At 38.3% G+C, this 21,225-nt stretch overlaps 1 long non-coding RNA gene across 5 annotated transcripts in view; it reads right to left on the reverse strand.

The window, feature by feature from the left end:
• Nucleotides 1–21,225, reverse strand: part of LOC129047021 (uncharacterized) — a 58,566-nt gene that overhangs the window by 16,916 nt on the left and 20,425 nt on the right. For 3 of the 5 annotated variants that reach the window (XR_008508961.1, XR_008508958.1, XR_008508957.1), the window contains exons 6-7: nucleotides 19,191–19,319; nucleotides 3,346–3,390 (exon numbers count right to left, since the gene is read on the reverse strand). This is a non-coding gene — a long non-coding RNA (uncharacterized LOC129047021). Of the gene's footprint in view, nucleotides 1–3,345; nucleotides 3,391–19,190; nucleotides 19,323–21,225 lie in introns of all 5 variants that reach the window. The other 2 variants (XR_008508959.1, XR_008508960.1) reach the window with 2 other exon arrangements.

Genomic DNA, 21,225 nt, shown 5'->3' on the forward strand with positions numbered 1-21,225 from the left:
AGTATTAGTAATTAGACAATTAATTCAAAATTTTAATAGAAGTCCAATGAGTAATGCTGCACTGCTAAGCTTTCTTTCATTATTTGGCCCAAGGAAGGGCAGGATTTTCACTTTTGAGTGACATCCCTCATGCTCTGTTTCAGAAGTGAATGCAGAGCAGAGTTCTGTGATTGGAATGGTTTTAATTGTATATACAAGAAGAAAATAAAAAACATGTCTCCTTGGTAGAGCAGTGCTGAAAACAGCCCCATTGTTTTTGCTGGAAATATGATGTGGCTGTTTATAGCCACAAAATTAAAGATTCAAATGCTGACTTCTTGCTGCCAAGTCCAAGGCTTTACTGCTACTGACTTTACTAACTAAAAAAGCATCACAAAAAGTAGCAACCCCTATGTCAGTAAGAGTGCTATCTTCAATATGCTCACATACAGAGAACTCTGCAGAAGATTATAATCTTTGCATGTGAACTTTGCTCTTAATTTTTCATTTGTTTTTTTTTTCTTATTTGGTAAATAATAATTAAAAACTCTGCTGATACAATTTGGGGAGGATAGAGTCATGAGGAGAAGCAACAGAGTAATTGACTTAAAAGGTAATTATATAGTGTTAAGATCTGGTTATTGCAAACAAGACCATATGCCAAAGTCAAGAGAATGGATTTTTATATAACAATAAATGTGAGGTAGAAATAGAAAAAAAAAGGAAAAAGAAACTAGAAAGGTATAGAGTTGCCACCTGTTGGATGCTGAAAGGAGACTTTGTTGTTGCAATTTTGATGTCTGTTGGTCAAAGTGATGGTCACTGGCTTGATCTGTCAGGAGTGTGGAAAGCCCACAAAACATCAGAATCTACTGTGTTTGTATTCACTTATGGTCAGGTGGGAATACCCAGGTACCTCCTCAGGGGTGGGAAGTTTCACACTGAATGATGCAATGATGTGGATTATGGAACACTTCAGGAGTCTTTGATTGTTTAAGACATTACAGATGCCTCTCCTGTCAGCACAGTTGAGTCAGTTATGGTCCATCAAAAGGCATGAATGAATACCTTCAGGCTAGTTTGAACTTCCTGCACTCTCCTGGAGTGGAATTTTCACACCTGACCCATTATGTAAGGGAGGAGATTGACATAATAAAAATCACTATACCCCCTCACAGGATTTGCCTTTTATCAGCCTCTTCTTCTATCTTGTTCAAGACCCAGCAGCTGCTTCCAGTGATGGGTGCACACCCATATGAAGAGAATACATCATCTAGCCTGATTTTTACCAAAACTTGACTGTGCTCCAGCAGTTTATAAAAATTTTTTATGTGACTTTTAAGTTACAACAAAAACACAAATATTAAAATTCAGCATATAAGCATTTACTCTAACCTGTGACATTAAGTGACAATGAACAGATTTTTATAGCTCCAGAAACTGCACTAGAGAGTGCAGTTAAGTTCCAGAAATGTTGGATTAAATGCTCTGGGAAGCCTTGGGTTTTGCAGTGAGGTGTTTCGTTTCCACTTTTGTTTGAAGCTGTTGTCTTTCTTGGTATTTGTTGAAATTTATAGTCATTTTAAGAAGCAGCTAATATCCAAAATATTTCATGCTATTGAAATAAAAAAGACCACATTGCATACTACTGTATGTTTTTGATTAACAAAAAGAATACAGCCAGATTTTCAGGACTGTGTGACCAGATTTTATACAGACAGCTACCTAATTTTTCTCCAAAGCAAATGTCAATAAAAGGCTTAAAACTTTGTCGCAAACCATCTGCACACATTTCACAATGCCTTATCTCAAGGCTAAAAACAAATTTTTTGAACAGTCTTCTTAAAGGCAAATAAATGACTTGCACAAAATTTTAGATTTGGGTCAAGCATCTTGATTCTCAGGCTAGATCAAGGTTTTTGGATGGTCATTATGAGACCAAGAAGTTCCCTATCCAGCTCCTCTCATTGTTTGCTGCTGGTGGGTCCCTGCAACTCTACATGAACATTTTAAAGGGAAAATAATTCAGAAAACCTGTAATAAAGACAAGGACTAGCTAAGATAGAGACCTGGAAAAATGGCTGCTTGGTTTTACCAAAATGAGTTAAATACTTAACTCCCCTTGAGAACCCACCATAAAGGACCTGAAATGTTATTTCAATATAATAACTCTGTTTGACAAAAACAAGTGCAGAGATAATCAGGTCCTAGAGACTCATTTCCTAAGGAAAAACAGTCATGCATTTAGAGCAGAAATTTAAATAATATCTTGATTTTTTTTTTCCATTATTTTAAATCCAGAAACTCCTCACAACAGCAAAGTGGACTGTGGACTGGCCTCTTAGATCTTTGTGTTCATTGCAGTATTTTAATATCTCATTATCTAAGGTGTGGAAACATTTATGTGTGTATCTAGGACTACATAAGATTCACAGATACCACTTTTCTCAGCATCAGGTTTTTTAACCATTGCCCCAGTATGGTGCTAGTACAAATGCACCACTGAAATGGTGAAATGTGAAATGTGTCTCTAAATTAGCAAACACAGAGATCTCAGGAAGAGAGGAGAAAATCTGGCTACTTCTATTCATTAAAATTCCATGGTACTTTGCACAAGTGGAATGCTAATCTCAGACCCTAAACTGAGATCCAGTCCCACAAACTTTTCAAATGTTCTTAAAATAGGGTAAGGTTTGCTTTACAGTCCTAGATGGCTGCAGAGCCACAGTATTCTGCCTGACCAAAATTATAGTTCTTTTTCCACTGGCTGCACTATTCTTTCTTCTCTCACCCCCTTTCGTTTAAAGCAAACTGCTGGGAACTTATTTCACATGTTCCCTATTGTGACTGCATTTCACGAACAAGTGAGAGGATGTGGATGACAGCATGCAAAGCACCAGGAAAATATTTTTCCTCTTATTCCCCTTGCAAAGCTTGTTTCAGTATTTCAACTGCTTGGTCTACCAGTGGTTAGAAAAGGGGAAAGAGGGAGGTGCATAATGTAAAAACCAGTTGACTTGAATCTGAAAACACTTATGAATAAGTTCACCTTGACTAATAAAAGTAGTCATTTTGATTTGAAAAAGCCACTGTTTGCCAGGACAGATAATGCAATTATCTGTGCACTGTTTGCCACATAAGTGTAATGCAATTCCAGACATGTAAGAATATTCTTCTCACAGTGCAAACATCTGCGGCAAGGTTGATGTACTCTTTACTCATACAAGTACTCTCAAAGTTGGACAGGTTGGAAGACAAATTCTTTGTACAAGTAAAGATTGTGCTTTATATAAATACTTTATGATAATTATTACTATATAAGCAGTATCAGTACTCTCAGGGGGAGAAAAATCACTTGTGAATTACCTTCCTGTGGATGAAGGTCTAGATGGTTTTCAGTAGTCGACAGCCCTGAAAATCAAAAGACCAGTAAGAATCAGAAGTAAACCAATTTCCAGTTCCTATGAATCTTCCAGAATGCAGCTATGTTTGTATAAATAATTAGTGAAGAAGTCTTTCTGTTTATATCCAGCTGAGCTAGACAGAGCTGTTTGTGTGGGGAATAAACTGCTGTGTTCTTGATGCAAGCCAAGCACATCCTATGAATTTTACAGTTCAAGAAAAAATTTCAGTTGGCAACAGGTTTGCTTGAGAAATCAGCATGTGGGACATGGGGTGCTGTGGTCAATGTAAAAATCCCTGGTTAGCAAGTTTTTTCTCCTCAAGCATCTCTCCCTCTTATCATTTTCCTAGCTGTGAATACTGTGTGGGTTATACATCTTCTTAATGCTTGCACTATGGAACATGTTTGGTTTTGCTGTTAGGACAGCAAACATCTTCAACATGGATTTCCTCATGATCTGAAAAACAGTCATGTGGGTTGTTTTTAACAAATGACTAATTGGCTTTGCTATTGAGAATGCTTGGTCTGAGGCACTCATCATTTGCATACCATGTCCCACATCATTTCTGTTATTGTTAATTGAATATTCACATTTCAGTGTTCCTTATCCTGGCCCTTATTTGTTTTGCATATTTTTGGTACTCAATGACATTAATTTTTCTGGCATTATTATTGTTATTGTTATTGTTATTCTTGTTATTCTTGTTCTTGTTGTGTTGTTGTTTTGTTATTATGTTACTATTAAAATAATTATTTTATTAAAGATATCCTCTTGTCTGGCTGCAAAAACAAGTCTGCCTTTGTCTGTTTCATAGAGACAGGTAGATTAGTACAGAAAATAACCATGGTTAAAGAGGAGCACCAGTTTCCATTTTAAGCTCCTATATTTAAGTATTTAAATTTTTCTCATCTTCGCTTTCATGCCTTTACATTTTGGGCTAAGCCTTTTGGTCTTTACCTTTGCTCCAAAAGTGTTTCTTAAGTGAAAGCTTGTAATTAACTAGAAATATATCCTTTTTTAAACATAACAGAAGTTTCAACAAAACCAGCTACTGTTGGTAGTTGAAATATGGCATGGAGCAACTTTCCAAGTATGTTTCCTTCAACTACAACAGAGAAATCTAATTAGAGCTGTGCCTTGATCGAGATGTTAACAGCTGTATTTAGATCATTCTGAGTGCACAGACAGGGAATACTGTACTGAATATGCCCAGATTAGACAGATGCTGAATGGGAGATGAGCAGAAGCGGTAAAAGATAAGAAGGGCTGTACTGGTTTTGATTAACCTCTGCAGCTCTCCTCTCCAGCAAGGAGAAATCCTACTGGGGTGCCCTTCAAGCCATTATGCAGCTCCTGGTAATAATCAAAATGGCAATCCAAAATCAGGTGATGGATTGGATTCACACTGTCTGAAATGAAATTTTATTCAACCTTTGCACCTTTGTGGGCAGCAATATGACTTTTCATGAGCTAAGGAGATGCAGAAAGAATTCAGTTCTTCATAGATCTGACACATTCCAGTCCTACTCTAACATTGACAAGCAACTGTAGACATAGCCCACCAGTATTATTTTACTAGTTAAGAGACTCTGAAGCCCAAAGGCAAAGTTTTTCTTCTGGGTCCTTCACCATTTTTTCTTTTACTCAGGGAAGATATATTTAAAAACTGAAACTATGGATGCATAAGAACTTCATGATATGAGCTTAACAGTTGGTAACCCACAAACTTACAGTGGTGTTCATGCCATTAAAAAACAATGGTCAGATAAATTCATTAAAGTCAATTCATATACAGTATGATAGGACACTTTTATTCATGTCAAGCCCAGTTTTTTCTACTTGTAATGCACACCTGGCTGCACACTGATACATGGTTCATGTGCGTGCATCCATCTATCTGTATGCCATTCATTAAAGAAGTGAAATGTCTGATATATCTGTAAAAAGAAAACACATTGAAGTGCTGCAGAGATGTGAATATGCCCATCAGAGTCCAGTGAAAGTTTATGAAAAGTACCCTGTTGAGAGTACTTATATTTCTGATCACTATTAATATTAAAATAGATAGCAGTGAAGGCAGATGGGCACTATAAAGCTGTCTAAAATAGGTAGGTACCTCTGTTTCACTATCACAGAAAAATCACTTCTGTCTAGTGGTGTGTTAAACCTTTTGGGTGGCTGGTTGAATTTTCATTCTGTCTTAGGTTGCAAAGATGTGGCTGGGAGTGTGTATTTTATTGCCATCTGTTAGAGGTGGGGCAGTTATCTTCTGTTAATTGGGCCACCTGTTAAAACCAAGTGGGGCAGTTTTCTTTATCTCTTCCATGACCCATCCTCCCTCAGGGGAGATATCTTCTGTTCATGGGCCACTGAGTGTCACTCCATGACTGATAAAATTACATCATCCCATTGGGAGATGTTCTGCCCAGGGAGAGGAGCCAAGCATTCCTACCTGGATAGAATCTGATATTTAGAACACCACAAGCAACCTTTTCCCCCTGGATTCCCAGGGGAGCAGGTTTCTTTTCCACTGGATTCCCAGAGGAAGACCAGACCCATCTACACCACCACTGGACCTTCAGAGGAAAACAACATCCTTCTACAGGATGATTGCTTCAACAGAATCACAGCTGTCACTCCAGGAGGACTGCAGCCACCATTTAATCAGAATGCTACCAACACCCTGACCCACAGGGTGTCAGATCAGATTTTTGACTCTGTCAGTGTTGTTTTATATTTTTATTTTTCCTGCATTTTTATTTTTCCTAATAAATAACTGTTATTTCTACTCTACTGAGACCCCCCCCTAATTTCAAAATTATAATAATTTGGATGGAGGGAGTTTACATTTTCCATTTCAAGAGACACTCCTGCCTTCCTTAGCAGACACCTGTCTTTTCAAACCAAGACACATACCCATGTTGCTCACAAGCAAATTGGAAATGTCAGTATAAGACACCAGGAAAACAAACATGCAAAAATTCAGCAGGAGGAATGGGTGTCCTGGAAGGATCACCTTTTCTGCAGGCATGGCTATTTTTCTGCTGTAGTCCACTTCAGACTTGCAGAAGTGACTACACTGCCATTCTCTAACATTTGTGTGATGTTTGTCATCTTAAAGATGTAAGAATACATTAAGAATATTACACATTTTGGAAAGTACTTTTGGAAACTGCATATCTCTGAAGTTAAAACTTAATATAACCTCAAAAACATTCGATTAAATGCTGCAGTGAAGTTTTGTCTTGTTCTTGTTTGGGTAGTTAACTGTTATGGCCTTGATCCATGAAATGTCTTCCCACACCAGAAAAACAGTCCACTGGCATAACATGACTGTCTTTGCACAGATCAGACTGCAAGATTAGAGACTTGATGTGGTTTTAAAACAGGGCCAGAATGTGGTCTTATGTGAGACCTTACTCAGCCCAGTTGAAACCAATGGGACTGTGGGATTGAAAAAAAACTCACACATGAGAATGAAGAATTTCCAGTTTGATCTTTCAGATTCTATATAATCTCTGTATTCACGTGTTGAAAATGGGATTTAATTTTATATTTTATAGTTTGAATCATATAGAATCAGCATCATTTATGCAGGATCCCACAAGCCTGTTAAGTAGCCAGAATGCTTTTCACAAGGAGAACACATATATAAAGACAGATCTATATATGTATGTGTGCAACGAACAGACCAAATTTGCTGAGAATAACTTACTGGAGAGGAACTCTAGCTTTGAAATTTTACACCAGTTTGCAGGACTCTGGAGGACAACTTTTTGTCCTCTTGTGTCAATAATTAAGAAGGATTATGAAATCAATTTAATTTCTTTTTCTCTTTTTAAGTAAACCCAGAATGGAAGTTTGCTGTGATGATGGGGAAGCATTAACCCGAGGTTTCTAATAGGCCAAACTCAGCAATGTATCAAGACACAGAAGCATGTAAACAAGTTATGTTTATGACTGTACAGTGCAAGGAGTATGTGCAGGGACCCCTGCTGCAGTGAGTCTAGAAGTAAGTCTAGAAAGACCAATGTCCATCTAGTATTTAATCTAACCAAGGATGACAAAAAGGGCTTTTTCGAATATGTAAATAACAAAAGGAAAACAAAGGATAACTATAAGTAAATGGAGGGCATTCTGGTAACAGAGGACACAGAGAAGGCAGAGTTATTGAATGTCTTCTTTGCATCTGTCTTCACCAACAATATCAGCCCCCAGGGATCTCTAAGCCAGGAGACCAGGGTGTATGAATGTCAGGAGGAAGAGCTTTCTTCACTGAAGGAGGATTTTGTCAGAGAGCACCTAAATGAATTTCACATCCACAAGTCCACAGGCCATGATGGGATGCATCCATGAGTGCTGAGAGAGCTGGCAGACATCATAAATAGGCCTCTCATGATCATCTTTGAGAGGTCATGGAGATCAGGAGAGGTGTCTGAGGACTTGAAGTAAACAAACATCATTCCAGTCTTCAAAAAGAGCAAGAAAGAGTACAAAGGGATCTACCATCCAGTCAGCATCACCTCGATCCCTGGAAAGAAGATGGAGTGCTTTATTCTGGAGGCCATGTCTATCAACATGGAAGACATAAATATGATCAGGAGAAGTCAGCAAGAATTCACTAAAGGCAAATCATGCTTGACCAACCTGATTGCCTACTACAATGAAAAAATTACCCAGACGAATGAGGAGAGAGCAGTGGATATTGTCTGCCCTGACTTTTGTAAGGCTGTCTCTCTTAACATCTTTATTAGAAAACTCAAGTATAGGGTGGACAAATGGACACTTCGGCTAGGTTGAGAAAACTGGCTGAGCCCAGATTCCAGAGTCAGATTCCTGAGTCAGATCCCAGAAGACTGTGATCGGTGGTACAGAGTTTAGTTGGAGGCCTGTCACTTCAGGTGTGCCCCGGAGTTCTGTACTGGGTTCAGTGCTGTTTAACTTGTCAATGACTTGGATGAAGGGGAAATGCCTCCTCAGCTGGTCTGCAGATGATACAAAGCTGGGGGAAGTCGCCGATGCCTCAGACAGTTGTGCAGCCCTTCAGAAGGACTTTCACAGACTGGGCAGGTGGGCAGAGAAGAACCTTCTGAAATTCAAAAAGGGTAAATGCAAGGTCCTGCATCTGAGGAGGGATAACCCCAGGCACCAGCACAGGCTGACCTGCTGGGAAGCAACTCTGAGGAGAAGAACCCAGGGATCCTGTTGGACAGCTAGCTGTACATGAACCAGTAGTGTGCCCTTGTGGCCAAGAAGGCCAAAGGAATGCTGGAATGTATTAGGAGGAGCACTGCCAGCAGGTCCAGGGGGATGATCCTGCCTCTCTGTTTAGCCCTGGTACCACCCCATTTGGAGTACTGTGAGCAGTTCTGGGCCCCTGAGTACAAGAGAGACATGGAACTGCTGGGGCAGGTCCAGCAGAGAGCTACTAAGTTGGTCAAGGGTCTGGAGGATGTCTCATATGACATAAGACTGGGGGAGCTGGGGCATGAGAAGAGGTGACTTAGAGGGGATGCCATAGATGTGTATAGATATCTAAAGTAAGGGAATCAAGAGAATGGATCTGGGCTCTTCTCAGTGGTGCAAATCAATAAAACAAGAGGCAATAGACAGAAACTCATACAAACAAAGTGACACCTAAATATTTGGAAGAACTTCTCTGCTATACAGGTGATGACACACTGGAAGAGATTACCCAGAGGAGTCTCCCTCACTGGAGATATTCCACAACCATCTGGATACAATCCTGTGCCATTTGTTCCAGGAGGACCCTGCTTGATTAGGGAGGTTGGACCAGTTGCCGCACTGTGGACCCTTCCAACTTGTTGTGATTCTGTGTGTAGGGAAAGTTGAATCCAAGAACTAGCTTGGGTTGCAGCAAAGATGTTGTGTGGTGTTGTGTTTGTCTAGGTCAGTGCATGAAATGTAAGCCTTCCCAGCCTTTTTATCACCATAGCCATGATTAAAACCTTGACCACCTGGTACTAAATGCAAGATGTACCTGTTCTGCAGGCAGCTGCCAATCTTTCAGGTAGCTAGTTTCAGGTGAAGAGAGGATGCATCCCCATTTTCAGTGTGTGAGTGGAAGATCATTAAACTGGAATGAAAAGCAATAATTTTCTGTGTTTATACTGTAGATTCCCACCCTATGTCTGCATATACTGGAGAAGTGATAGCCCTAATGTCAATGTCTTGTTTCTCAGTGCTATGGAAAGTATGTCCTTTTCTTTTGAGGATCTATTCATTGTCTGCGTATTTCTGGTGTATATGTGTACATATTCAAATAAGAGCCAATGTACATTCATTGACGAAACATAAATCCCACTCTACATAGCCTCTGTAAAATATCTGCACATTTCTAATAGAACTCTTGCATTCAACCAAGGCTAGAGACGAGTTATTTTAGAGTAGTGGAAAATCTGATGGATATGTATGGCAGAGCTATGTCCTAACAAATGAAGACGTCCTAAGAGCCTGAATATGAAGTGTGTGCACCAGCAATTGCATTAGTACAATCAAATGTGTGCATGATGAGGAAAGTACTCATAGTTTTTGAAGAATATCACTTCAAATACTTTGCCAACATGTTGTCTACACATATCTCTATGTGTAATATTGTATCATATGTACCTGATATTTGGCATTGGAGGGTCTGCACAAATTATCTTGGCAAGAAAGAGTAAAAAAAAGTTGACACTAGCCTGAGAAATAATACTGATCTACAATTAATGTTTAAGGTTTTCACCAAGCAAATAGCAAATTAAGGAAGCAGAACACAATGTTTCTGCTTCAATGGTAGAATGTGAGTACATGTAAGTTGTACATTATTATTACAGGGTCTTGTGATCCTTCTGTGTTTCTCTCTGCAGCCATGGGATGAGGGGAGATCACCAGTACTAAATGAGTAGTCACTGTGGTATCACAGCTAGAATCTGTCATACATGAAAATTGGTGTGAATAGCATAGTATTATAGCCATAATAAGAAAGGAACATTATGTTCTTATTGGGTAAAATTATACACTGATAAGAATAAGGCAAGACCACTCAGTTCTTAGGATGTATTTAAATATAATTTGATGCTTCATATAGCTATAAGTTATCATCTTAAAAATGTTTATTGTCTTTTTTTCTGTTCTGTTATTTCAAAAGCTAAATTTAAAAAACAATAGTTGGACATTTGTGAGTTGCTTGCAGCTCTGTCTAAATATTCAGTGAGTTACTAGCGGTAATTTATTAACTTCGAAAGCCAGGATACTCAGGAACTCAATACTTTGTGGCATGTAGCCTTTGTTGTATGCTGATCTGATGGAGGAGGCACAGTACTTTCCATAACGCACAACACACAAACAAGCCCTACCACAACTTATTTTTGGTTAATACTTTAATACCTTCTTACTGAAACCAAATTTGAGCTAAGATGATAGTATCTAAGATAGTAGTATCTGCTAGTATAGGAAGAGGTTGTAATGATTCAATCTAGAAAAATATTTATGCTTGATTAAGATATAGTTCTTTGAAAATATATTAATTATATAGTCCCTCTTTTTCCCCCTTCAAAGAGACAAATTATAGAGTGAATTAATCAAAGCAGAAATTGCAATCACTAACCTACTTTTCTGTTAGCCTTGTTGATGTCAACAAATGTGTAGAGTGCAAACCACCAGCTAAGCCCCGGGGCAGGTTAAAGAGGAGTTTACTCTAAATTCTGTGTATGGTGCTGGTTGTTGGAGTGATCAATTGGTCTTTGTGATTGCATCACACAATAGACTTTCAGGTAAGGGCTAACCTTTCTTGAAAGAAAAGCATCGTTTTCGCAACACAGCTTGAATACTTACCTTTCAATATGGCTTTTGGTAGCATGTTGATTTGAGGCATTTATGACTTTATGATTTTAGAAGCTTGAGACAGAGAACATGATGTCCAATGAAGAAATTTACAAATTTTACTTGGAAATCTTCCCCAATTTGCATCAAATCAAATTTGCACTTGTCACTATCAGGGCCACAACTTTGCCTGGTTTTGCCATAACTGACCCTTGCAGTGTTGTATAACTTGATGTGTAGAAATAGTCAGGTTTTCACTCCATAATGCACATGCATGTGGCAAAAGTAAATTTGAACATACATTTATTAATGTATGACCACAAACCAGAAACACAAAAGAACCTAGAAAGAATCCTAGTGAGTATAATATCTCTTTTATAATATCTCTAATATCTTTAGAGATAATATAATATCTCTAAACTTTAGTATGTCAAGCCCAGCCTAATATCTCTCCTTAGACTTCTTAGTACTCCTAGCCTAATTCTTTTAAGGCTATTCAGAAACACAGGATGAAGGTACTGTCTGCAGCCCAGGCCTTGTTCTGTCTCTCTCAGCCACTGTCATACATGAAATGATATCACAGCCTTTTGAAACTTCACGTCTTTTGGGAAATGCATGGGTACTACCAGGTACTACTGAAATTTTAGCACTGGAGACATCTAATCAGTTGCATACACCTATAGATCTTATAAAATATTTTAAGTGTTTATTTTTGTTTTACAGGGGCTTCAGTTTTATACTGTTCATTGAAAAATCTGGCTGTAAAAGATGTTTGGGATTCAACTCGCCTAAGTTTGACTGTCTAAAAGGTAGTTTCTGTCATCTAGAAGTATTTATTTACCTTAATGGATATATTGGGAAATAAGGAATAGTACAGCACAGTCAGTGTCTTCATTTCAGTTTGGGTACCCAACCAACTCCTTTTTCTTTAAAAGAGATTTCTTGTGCTAGGCAAGACAAGTGCAGTATGTTGTAGGTCTCTTGCCTTCTCTCATTTTTTTCAACTGTTAACCTTGTTCAAAATTTGCAGTTGTAAATAGTTTAGAACTAGAGAGCAGTTTGAGAAATATAAGACAAGGGATGGCCGAACTTCTATGCTGTGTTTTGCTTCATGTAGGAAATGGAGCTTCAAGAGTCACCATGAAGCAATGAAGCACAGATCGTTTTTGAGCTTCCATCCTTGTGCAAGAAAGTGATATTAAGTCTGGCATATAGGTTCACATCCTAACTATGTGATCAGTATGGGAAGTGGACTGCTTCTTTGCTGCTGTATTTTCTCATTATCTTCAGAGCCACTTTGGAAATCAAAGTGACCAACTTTCATCTGTTATTCAAGATTTCTTTATTTCAGGCTATTTGTGTATGCTTGTGTAAATCAAAAAAGTTGTTGCCGCCATATAGGAACCACACATTAGGCTCTATGGCTCCAATATCAAGATTGAAAAAATAATTTCTCTTTTTCCAGCCAGAAAAGAAATTTTAAGTAAGTCATTCATTTAAAAAGCTGTCTGCTACAAAGTACTCTGTTGCAGACATCTTCCATAATTCTTTGCTTGTGAATGTTTCAGAAGCAGAACCAGATATAAAAAAAAATTCTAGAGGGATAAAAAATAAATAAAGTAACCTACTTTTAAAGCATCTTGGGAAATCCTTAGCCCTGAGATGATGCCTGTCTCTGTTCTGCAGCAATTCAGATCTATACATGTCTCCCTCAAGCTGACATCAAGCCCCATCTCTTAAAAAATGTTCAGTGCTGTTTCCTGCACTGATGGAGTTTTATTAGTGACTCAGAGATTAGGGCTGATCCTCTGATGTTTTGGGTGAATGTCTAAAATAACACTTTATGCAAAGCCTGGCATTGGTATTTCGAAGTCATCCCACCCAGCTTTGTTTTCCTCTTACTTTCTGTCTCAGCTCGAAAAAATATGCTCTCAGAGAAATTAAACATGTCAAAGACAAAGATGGAAAAGACACGTATAAAGGTGATTATAGGCTTGGGTCCAGAACTACTCATGGACCTGCTCACAAGTCTTACACTCAGCAAAATTAATAAATTGCTCTGGTGGGAAAGTACTTGTTCCTACTGAGCCACAATTTCCTGAAATTTTAGTATGGAAGACACCTAAATGGTTGTGTACACCTACACATACATTAATGAAGGAGGATAGATGAAGAGTCAGGATGAAAATCAGTGGCACAGTTCAAGTGATCTATCTCACAGTAACATTGGCCACCTCTGCCAGCAGGAGACAAGTAGGGAGATTCACCCTGGATGCTCACCTAGGATAAATCTCACTGCTTTGAGGATGAAGGAAAGGAAGAAAAGGGTAAAGGTTCTTCATCCACAGTCCTTCAGCTTTGCTTTCAGTGATAGCTGTAGGAAACTTCCATGTGTTCTATCAAAATTTACAAAATCCTACATCAACAACATAGACATATCTACCGGCACATAGGAGAAGCTCTCATTGATTTCAGACTTTTTTTTTAATATTCAGATAGGAATATGCAAGGAAGGATGGAGCTTAAGGAGCTAAAATATTAGAAAATTATAAAACATCAGGATGTTGTTCTGAAGCTTTTGGACTTCCTCATTATGGTAAATTGTATCTGCATGGGTTTGGGTTTGGTTTTTTTTCCTTTTTTCTCAGATTATTCAGTGTAGCACTTCTTTTGGCATTAACTAATACCATACAAGCCAAAAGACAACTTGTGGGTAAACAGCAAAGACTGTCTTTTCTCATACAGTTGTATGAGATGAGTTGTATGAGAGCCGCTTGAGATTTTGCAGCCTTTTTGTTGTGATGGCTTTTTGCTTTGCTGGTGTCAAACAAGTTTTATTAACAAACCTCAGCCACACCAACACCTTTAAAGCAAAGGTGGCTCATGGTTACACTATTGCTTATTGTATGAGAAGCTTGTTAATGCTTTTGTTTGTCCAGTTCAGGCCACAGGATGAGTGTGCACCTGTTTGTACAAAATATCAATATCTGTCTACAATAGCTTGTATTTCACACACTAGAAAACAGCATAAATCTAGGCTCAGTAACAACAACTATAACAGCAAGAAGTTAATTTTGGAAGTAATCTGAGAATTTCAAATTTAGTTTATTCCTTCACTTCATTCTACCCAACTCACCCACAGGCCAGCCCTACTAATTCTAAGGGGATTTCACCAGAATCAGCATGCACACAGTTTTCCAAGTACAGAAGCAACCAGAATTGCACTTGCCCCTGACAGAAGTAAGGCTGACACTAGCTCAGTGCATCACATTCACTGTTTTCATCAGTGAAGATCCAAGTACTTTCAAAAGCTTTATTTGTGGAAAAGGAATCATTCTTCACAACAGTAATTCTTACCTACAAGGTTAAGCAGTAGGTGAGTTTCACTCCTTAGATGAGATACTCAGACTTCCAAAATGTTTATTTGCTTTCTTTGACTTTGGTTCCCCCAACTTTGGATTTGCTCAGTGAAAATAAGGGACAGAGATCTGAAATTGAGTAAATGCTTGATAGGTCCTTGCTAACTCTTTAAAGTGCTGTGTAGCTGCTGATGTGTGTTTGTGCTGGCACCGTGTAGTGGAGTTTTGGGAATAAGGAATCTGATTTCAGAGAAACTAGACCCCCAGCTTCAAACATGTGAGTAACTCTCCCCAGCTGATAGAATGTTTACTGAAGGAAAACAATGATGAAGTAAGAAGCACACCAGCAATATCTTATATTACCCCTCTTATTACCCCTCTGCAATCCTTTTCAAAACTTTGTTCTCATTTATCTGATTATGCATTCTGTTTCTAAAATCTCCCTTTTGGTGATTTTATCTTTTCTGTAAGTTTAGGTATGATTGTAGATTTCACTGTGAGACCATGTTACATCAAAGCACATTATATTCATTTTTAAAGCAGGGGAGGGAAGGAGGCAGGGTGAGGAGGGAAACCTCCTGTAACTGAAAAAATACTTGAAGTTCTGTCCAGAATGGGAAACCTGTTTGAGGTGTATTAGGAAAAAAAATAATTAATATCATTTAAAAAGTTATTATCCTCTAATTATGTGGTAGCCCTATAGCATTCACTGATGCTATAGTATTTACATAATACAGTTAATCTAGTTTGACCATGTTTGGCCTGGAAGCAGCTGTTTGAAGTAAAACCTTAGGCCACTAAAATATGTGCTCAGAAATTCAAGAAAAGACTGAAAATTGCAGAGTGCAATAGGTTATGCTAAAAACACATACTTCAGAATTTACTTTTTCAAACAAAGAAAAGGAAAATAAGCAGTCCACCTTACATTCTACCTACTTCCAATTTCATGGTTTACTTTTAGAAGACCAGGTCCAGATTTGGACAGCTGTGGATCTAGACACTCCTGTGTGAAAATTACAGGACTGAACTAAATCAATATACACACACCAGTTATGTCATTCCAATTTACAGCAGCTAAAGGTCTGTTTAATGCATGTTATTGATGCATGATAAGATTTCTGCCTTTTATTTGTAGAAGAATTTTCTTTTTTCTCTTTCCAAGCACAATTTCCTGAGACTAATAGGTTGGGTAGGTTCTGTGAAAGTTGTTCTTTGAGCAGGAAGAGACCATCACCGGCTTGTTTAGTTATTCTGAGTGTATGATGGATTAAATGTCAGAAATAATTCCACAGGCTGCTGATGCCTAATTCCAGAGAACAAAAAACTGCATTTGAAATCCCTCCGCAGGTTTAATTTGCCCAAATGAATCCTTGCTGCAATATCTTTTTTTACTTTTGCAAACAGTAATAAAGTAATGTGACGAATTACAAAACAAGAGTAAAGGGACTCTGGAATTATTAAATATCATTCACAACTGAATTTAGCTGATACATTTATATTGGTAGAAGGAGCTTTCTTTGGTCTTGGACACTTAAGGCAGTGAACACCTTTGGACTGCAAAAACTTCAGTAGTACCTGAGGACACAAGAATACTCAGGAACCCAGTGTTCGGTGCTCAGCTCGTTCTGGTGGATGTAACTACAGTGGGACTGTTTGTCTGGATTTGACAATATGAGATAATGAGTCTGATAGCAAGGCAAGACATTTCTATGTTTTCATAACAGTAAAACAACATATTCCGCAGCAAACAGAAAACCGGTTGGTCTTCTCATCCCTAGGGTCACATTAAGAGGCTAGAAGGGCAGCCTTCCTCAGGAATGGGAAAATTTAGATGGCTCAAGAGACCGTCAAAAAAGAGATCAGAGAGGAAAATACTATATAAATTCAAATGAAATTCTGTTTTGACATTTACTACAGACAGTAAACTATTGACTTAATATAATGCAAGAGTTAGTCTTCACTTAACTTCTATGGCCTCCCAGACAATAATAATATAATTGGTTATATATTTATATAACCAATACTATATATTTATAACTGTATAATTGTACAATTTAATTTTATTTTAATTATAAAACCTTGACAGTTATTTTAAGATCTGCCTGTACTTGTTAATTTCTAAATAACTAAGTCCAGGAAGAGGAGGAAGAAGAGCCCAACCCTGAAATGCTCTCCGATTCTCCAAGCATCATTGTGCATCTAATAACAGAGTGCAGGGGAAAGGTTTGTCCTCAGCCTGCATGAAATGACACATAGAGAATTTGATAGATGTCCATCTCTCCCACTGCATTATTGGTATGAGGCTATTCTGCAAAGACCTTTGTTGTCAGCTCACTCCTGTTGCAAGTAGGAGTACACTTATAATGCAAAATTACATCCCCACTGCTGTGGATTTCCTCTTAAAGAAATGGCTCCAGCATATCATTCCTGCTGAGTGGTCAGATTATGCTTCTCCCTTTATCTACCAGGGCTGAATTTTAATTATAGGGTAAAAATGCTAATATAAGAAGTATAAGTATCACCCAACTTTGTACAATCACTGTTCCATCTAAGCAATAAAATACCTCTCCCCTGAAACAGAACTAATGCAGAGGCATGTATTATATTTTAGCTGACTTCTTTTATTGTCTTTTTTTCAGTAAGGAAGATAAGTACAGACCCTGGATAAAATGAGGAGTACTTCACAAGGTCCTTGACTAGACAGGGGTACACAGGATTCACTTGATATTAAGAGGTGAGCTATTCTATAAAAGGGCTTGAGATAATATTCTACCTATTGTAGTTTATGGATATTTTCATTATGCATATACTTGTGTAATCCTTTTCAGATCGTACTAATCTCTTGGCCTAAGTTATACCTAGAAGTAATTAGTTCAACAAGTTAATTGCAGCTTTTTTTGTTTGGGAAAAAGAGAGAGAAAGAGAAAAGGAAAATAAAAGCTTCCTTTAATTATGTTTTTTTCCTCCTTTCTACTTCATTATTTTCTTGATCGGATAAACAAAGAACCTGTTTTACCTTCTCAGAACAATTCCTCATCTCAAATAGTGCTGTTTTATATTCCTTCTTACTAATTTCTGTCAATTGAATAGTCCCAATATCTTCAATTTCTATTCAACAAAATCATGTGTGTTCCATACGTTTTTTGCAAGGCACAGCTCATGTGGGTCAGCAGAAAACAGTGAGACCATGTCACTGTGTCATCCCAAGACTGTGTATGCTTACACGAGGGAGTCTTTAAATAAACAGAAATTATCCTGGGAGCAGAGAGTGCAACTGAAAGAATTCCCTGACCCCTGAAGCCATGAGCTCCCTTTCATCTTTGCTCACTGGCTCGTTGGTGAATACTGAATCCTCCCGTTGACTAGAGACTTTTCTCAAAAGGGCAGGAAACAAGGGTCTGAGCAGCTCAAGGCAGAAGGGGAAATGAGACCCACGTGTCCTTCTTCCTCTGTGACAGCTCTGACAATAAGGCTATTGCACTACAAGAAGATGGCAGGCACTATCACTTTCTGTCCTCTTCCCAAAGTATTTTAACAGAATACAGTGTTTCCCTTCTTAGTTTGATGAGAAACAAACAGACAAAAAACAGCCTGTAAGACCTACACTCATTAGGTTGTTTGTCTACTGAGTGAATAGATTCTTCTGTCTGCTGTTTTGAACATGTTTTGAGGGGCAGGGTAGGAAACGTGAACTGCTCACTCAGCATTATGGATTGCATGCTGGAGCCACCTGCATGGTATCAGCTTTGGAGGCACATCAGTCCAGGATCACCTCAGTGTCTTCAGAAGTTAGCAACCCAGAGTCTACCTCTCTTACACAGTGATGGATGATCTGCCTCCTTCACCAGCAGAAAAAGGAGTCTAGACTGCCAAACATTTTGAAGGTTAAAATAGAGTAAAATCCAAGTATTCTTTAGTTTTCAAGGCAGTAGGGCCAACTGAAGCTTCAAAATCAGACTTGAGACCGTAGCAAGGAAATACAGACCTGACTTTCCATTTTTACATTATTATTATGATGCATCTTGTGGGCCACCAACATGGTTTTTAACCTGAGCATCTTCAGCTCATACTAGAATCTCTGTTGTTTGCTTTGCCTAATAGCAATGCACTTCAGCATGATGTTCATTTATTTGGCATGTAGAGATCAGTTGTAACTATTTGTAGTACTTCCAGACTTATTGCTAAACCTTATGGCAAAGTTTCTTTGGATCAATGGATGGAGAGATATAGAACTCCTCATTCTTTGTTGCTGAGGTCATCAGTCATGATAGTAATTTCACTGAGAACATGAAAAAATGACAGGAACTTCCCAAACCATATTAAAACACTGCCACATCAAGCATGATTTGGATGACCCAAAGTAGTTCCCAAAACAGCTTCCTCACAAGAATAACTCTACAAATACCACGAGAATTGGATTCAATTGAGTAGTTATTCAGCTTTGTTGAGTTTTGCTGAACTCCAATTCCCTTTTCTAATTTTAATTGTGCTTTTAGTTGGATTTACTGAATATTTGAAAGAGTTTATTAGTCTGTGTCCTCACCTGATGGGGAAGACCAAGACCATGCTACAGTATAATTCCTTTTGGAGGAACTGTGCTGTGACATCTAAGGAGCAGGTTTACCTTTGTAAGTGCTATTGATAACACAACTGGGTAAGGCACGAGGCTGCAGACTGCTCCTCTTTTTCAGTCCAAAGACGTGTTGGTCTCAGGGTCTGTATAAACGATCTGTGAATCATGATCTCTCTTGCTCTGCTTGAAAAGCAAAATAGTTTTTGTTCAGTTAAGGAGAATTTTAACTAATTCAGTGTTTACACACTAAACATCTCAGTTACATTTTTTTTAAATGACCTTTTTTCAACAAGGTGGAACCCTTTACAGTAATCACTATCAATAAGGCACACTATGAGAAAAGATAATAAGGGTTAGAGAGTTTGTTGTCTCCTTGCAGTGGGTTGTAAACTCCCACAGCTTCAAAGTCCCTTGGAAATGCTAAACAACTATCACTCCTCTCCCCACCTCACAAAGGCATATCCCTTAAGGCTTTAACTACAATCAGGTGAAGTTTTAAATGCCTCAAATGCCTCATGTAAGGCCTGGAAACCTAGCTTCATGGGGACTCTCACACCACAATCTAAATAAGTTCCTCCTGGGCTGGAAGTGATTCTCAAGCACCTCGCTTTTGGGAAGGGAAGCACTATACTCTCTCAAGAGCACAGCCAGCATGTGTGACAGAGACAGAAACAAACTTGTAGAGCACTTGAATCCCATCCTTGCACTCAGGTCACAATGCTTTTATGAAATGCTGGAAATATCACTAAAGTTTTAGCTTTAGTAACTTTGGCTTAACTAAAGTTACTTTCTAATGGTGCAGCATCTGTGAATTACATTGTAAGTACTGCAATAATTACTTGCAAAGTTTACAAGCACATTATCTTTATTTTTGTCATAACTACCCACAAATCTCAACTAGTCTGGATAGTATGATCTACTACAGAATGCCTTCTAATGGAACATCTGTGCCAGAGAGGAAAATGCTCCTACAGCAGCAGAGAGCAGTGAGGTTGTTATGAAGACCATGATTGCAAATTAATCCTGATATAACTTACAGGTCCAGCAGAATAAATAAATCTGTGTATAGCTGACAAGCACTGCATTAAAGATCTTGACTCTGGCATCTGTCAGTGCTCCTTTCTGCTGATGACCGCAAAGGACCAAGCCAGGCAGGGAAAATGTGGGCGTCCTGAAGGAACAATTACCACCTGCCCCTAGTTTCACATGGAGAAGCTGGGCTGCTCCACTCATCCTTGGGAAGTGTTATATATCTCCAATGGATTGTTAATGAGGCATTTCAGATTCTTTAAGACCCACGAAGTCAAAATATGCTGTCCAGTTATCCCACTAAAGGCATAGCCTAGCTTGACCCAAAAACTGGAATCAAATCCTTTCATGTTCTGACCCTGATATATTTCATTTCTTTGCACTAAAAAATTAACTAGAAAGAGATGCAAATTTTTATGGTACTAAGCATTTCTTTCATTTTCTTTCCATGTCTTACTACTCAATACAAGCACGACATATGCTGTTAGATGGGCCCATTAATTGCAGTATCTCACTAGACCTTTAAAATGAAAGCTACTGCCTCTGGTGGTTTACGTGGAACAGAGATATAAAACCTCCTAAAATATCTGTAGTAGCCCCAAGTTAAGAGGCAGTATTTTTTAAATCCTTTTAGTTATATTAATACTCCATTTTTTATTTTTTTTTTCTGGAATGGAGTTTGCCAATATAATTTGCAATTATTACTTTGCATAATAAATTCATGATTTTGAGCTTCTGACTCTGAAAAGCAAATCACTCTGAATATATTATCCATGGGAAATGAATTTGTTTATGTGTTTCACCCAGATATATTCACAAAATATTCCTCCTAGGGTAGAAGAGAAAGGTGGGATAGATTTTTATAAAAGGAGGATTGAGACAATTTTTATAATAAAATCCTGCCTAAGCAAAACTCTTGTAGTAACAAATCTCCTGGCAGAAGGCCTGTCAGTAGACTGTGTCCAAGGCTTTAGTCTGAACACCAGCCAGGGACACTGCAAAACAAACCCAGCATGGCTTATCACCTTTCCCCTCCAACTCCTCGCCCCATTCAGCC

The sequence above is a fragment of the Molothrus ater genome, chromosome Z, assembly GCF_012460135.2.
Source record: "Molothrus ater isolate BHLD 08-10-18 breed brown headed cowbird chromosome Z, BPBGC_Mater_1.1, whole genome shotgun sequence".
NCBI classification, from domain to species: Eukaryota; Metazoa; Chordata; class Aves; order Passeriformes; family Icteridae; genus Molothrus; species Molothrus ater.